We start from the raw sequence: 3,929 nt of genomic DNA, 5'->3' as shown, positions 1-3,929 counted from the left end.
CAAACACATTTTCATCTTCTCAGCTACATCATTGCTTAATGCAAAACCAAATGTAAAGCCAGTAATGGACTCATACTGTGACAAAAGAGAGAACAACCAGAGAGCAAGAGTGACACTCTAGAAGACTCCCTTTTGAAAGCTTCCTACAACATTTCCTATCAATGTACAAACATAAAATTTGTAAAACTGTATCTCTGCTAATACTTGTGTTGTCATTTTTTCCAGACAATTAGGCAACAGAGATGTCATTTGATCCATGCTTAAGTTCTTGAAAGAACCAGAAACATAATGGGCTCCAACACACCTTAAACTGCTGGCATCATGAGCACTTCCTGCCTAATTCCGTTGGACAACCGAGACAAAGCAAGCCCTGTAATTACATCCCAGTCTGATCTATGCTTGCAGTCATGTAATTAATACTTCCTCTGTAGAGCAGTGGAATAATTTAAAGAGCAGATATTTTTCAACCATGGTCTGAAAAAAAAAAAAAAAAAAAAAAAAAAAAAAAAAAAACCTCTAACAGGAGAATGCATGTGCATTTTAGCTATGTGCAGACACTTCTGGGATTCCATTTGTTAAGAGAAATTGTAACTAGATTCTCAGAGCTTTCATTGTACCAAGAGATGAAAATGATACTTCCTTCCTGCTCCCGGCAATAGTGGAGGGTAGAATAGAGAGTGACTGGAGCCTATATTTATTCCATGAGGGTTTATGAAAATGGTAAACATAATCTCAGTTCCTGGCCACCTGAGCCACCCTAGTATGGTGCCAACCACATTTGCGGAGCCTCAGACAGGAAATCAGTGCAGAAATCTGGATCCAGAGGTTAGACCTTAACTTACACAGCAGAAATAAAACACTGCCTTCCAGCAAATCTATACTGACTTCCCAATCCATTCATAGTTTCCAATGTCCATTTGTACAGGGGTATTCACAATTGTGAATGTAGATTCATTGGTACGGGGGTATTCACAATTGTGAATGTAGAATGTAGAAATCAGACACAACAAATTGTTTTGTAACACAAAAGTAAAAGGAAGAGTAAGAGTGAGAATGTTAACTAACAATATACAATAGATTTTACCAAGAAGCTCCCTTTTCAACAATTCTTGCTATTTTAAATAATATCTCATTATTTTCTTTTAAATGATTTGCATACAGGCCCAGAAAAAAAAATCTATATTTTTCAAGTCCTTCTCCATCCCCATCCAAATCCAAAATACATTTCAGCCCTGGCCAGTTTTGCTCACTGGATAGAGCATCAGCCTATGGACTCAAGTGTCCCAGGTTCGATTCCAGTTAAGGGCATGTACCTTGGTTGCGGACACCTACCCAGTAGGGAGTGTGCAGGAGGCAGCTGATCAATTTTTCTCTCTCATCAATGTTTCTAACTTTCTATCCCTCCCCTACCTCTCTGTAAAAAATCAATAAAATATATTTTTTTAAAAATACATTTCATCTTTGTCTAATTTTTTCAACTCTTTTTGTTTAATAATTTGATTATACAGAGTGGCTCCAGAGGATACATAGGACAAATGAGAAGGCTGTTCCCTTGTCCTGAAACACTCTTTCCCTTTAATCTTTATAGCACTAAACAATCATATTCTTGACAGCAATAACATCTCCAATAAGGGTCTTCTAGTCACTCTTCTGTTTCTCTATCACATCATGCTGTTTATATCCTATAAAATACCTCACAATCTGACATTTTGTTTACTAATTCATCTGGGCTTCCATAACAAAATATTATACTATAAACTGAGCCAGAGTTCAGTTTATAAATTTCTCAGAGTCATAAGACTGGGAAGTGCAAAATCAAGGTGCAGATAAATTTTGTGGGTTTTTTGTGATAATGTTCTTCCTGACTATGTTGATTTCTGGCTGTATCTTCACTTCCTTTTCTTATAAGATCACTAATTCTATTACAAGAACCCTTCCCTCATGATCTAGTTTAACCCTAATTAACTTCCAAAGGCCCATCTCCAAATACCATCACATTGGGGGTTTGGGGCTTCAACAAATGAATTTTGGTGGGACATAAGCATTCAGTCCATAGCATTCCAGATTTGGGTCACCTCAACAGAGTATAATAGAAACAACAGCAAAAGCAAATTGCTTGATTACTGAACTAGATTACCCTATAGCTCTCATAGAGGTAATCTGTTTTGTTTTAGTAGCAGCATGTAGTTCTCAACTATTAGTAACTAATATTCATCTATAGAGCAACCTGACTTATGCATCTTCATTCTGGTGGCTTGACTGGTTCCATTTTATATTCATAAACTCAATTGATTGGCTCATAAATTACAAAAACTCTTAATTCTAACCTAAGAATTATGCCAAGAAAAACATCAAAATTTAAACATAATATTGACTCTGTATGAATATTTAAAGGCAATATGCCAGATTTCTATTCTGTGAAACACAAAGTAAAACTCTTAAAAGAATAGAATGAATGATAAGGATGCATCAAAACACACCGCTTTTTTTTTTTTTTGGCACGATTATTCCAAGCTCACATGTAAATAGTTCCCTATTCTTCAGACAAGCCTATCAAAAAGGGAGGGTCCCCTCTCTACTGGAGATCACTTCACTTTTACGTAACAAAAGAGAAAATAGGGATTCTTAAATACACTTTTGGCTTATGTACTCTGAAATTAATAAATTTCAGATATGTTCCAATTTGCAGAACTGGAAACACAAAAATGGGTCAATGGGCTAAGTCCAAGTAGATTCAACTTTCCAGAATCAAAAACTAAAGCATGGAAATGGTAAGAAAACTCTCATAAAAATTATCAAATGTCCTTTTTACAAAGATGGCACTGAAAACTGAGAAGGAAGCTCCTGCCCCCCCCAAAGCCCAAGCCAAAGCAAAGGCTTTGAAAGCAAAGAAAGCAGTGCTAAAAGGCGGCCAGAGCCACACAAGAAAGATCCACACATCACCCACCTTCTGACAGCCAAAGACACTAAGGCTCTGGAGGCAGCCTTAACATCCTCAGAAGAGCGCACCCAGGAGAAGCAAGCTTGACCACTATGCCATTATCAAGTTCCCCCTGACCACCGAATCAGCCATGAAGAAGATAGAAGACAATAATACACTTGTGTTCGCTGTGCATGTCAAGGCCAACAAGCACCAGATCAAACAGGTGGTGAAGAAGCTCTATGACAGTAATGTGGCCAAAGTCAACACCCTGATCAGGCCTGATGGCGAGAAGAAGGCATATGTTTAACTGGCTCCTGACTATGATGCTTTGGATGTTGCCAACAAAATTGGAATCATCTAAACTGAGTCCACCTGCCTAATTCTAAATATAAAAATTTTACACTGAAAAAAAAATTATCAAGAGTAAGGAATGTATGAATTGAATAGTTTATTCACCTAACTCATCATTTGTCTCTTCCTCACAGGTTGACTCCACTCTAAAAGAATCCAAAAAAAAAAAAAATGTTTTAATGTGTTAGATTGACTAGAGATTGTGCTCATTGCATATTGTGAAAAGAGTCATTGCATCGTGTGTGCCATGTGAACAGATTAAAAAATATAGGAGTTAGTAACGATGTCATTCATTCACTTGACAATTTCTGGATGGACACAAGCTACGTACAAAGCACTGTACTACCAACTATGTACAAACACTACCAACTACGTACAAACACTAGTTAGGGTTAAGTGGAAAAGTTTTCCCAAACAGTATTTTGAGGATTCAGAAGTTAAGTTCTTCACCTTTATTTTTTAATTTTTTAAATATTTTTTATTGATTTCAGAGAGGCAGGGAGAGGGAGAAAGAGATAGAAACATCAATGATAAGAGAGAATCATTGATCAGCTGCCTCCTGCACACTCCCCACGGGGGATAGAGCCTGCAACCTGGTCAAGGTGACCAGAATCAAACCTGCCCCTTCAGTCCACAGGCCAATGCTCTATCCACT

At 37.3% G+C, this 3,929-nt stretch overlaps 1 pseudogene; it reads left to right on the top strand.

Moving 5' to 3' along the window:
- Positions 1-2,816: 2,816 nt before the first annotated feature.
- On the top strand, positions 2,817-3,284 carry LOC118730570 (annotated as a pseudogene).
- The last annotated feature ends 645 nt before the right edge of the window (positions 3,285-3,929 follow it).

This window comes from Pipistrellus kuhlii, unplaced genomic scaffold (genome assembly GCF_014108245.1).
Source record: "Pipistrellus kuhlii isolate mPipKuh1 unplaced genomic scaffold, mPipKuh1.p scaffold_m20_p_3, whole genome shotgun sequence".
Lineage (NCBI taxonomy): Eukaryota > Metazoa > Chordata > Mammalia > Chiroptera > Vespertilionidae > Pipistrellus > Pipistrellus kuhlii.
The sequence above is the reverse complement of the archived record's forward strand: the minus strand, read 5'-3'. Positions and strand labels throughout refer to the sequence as shown.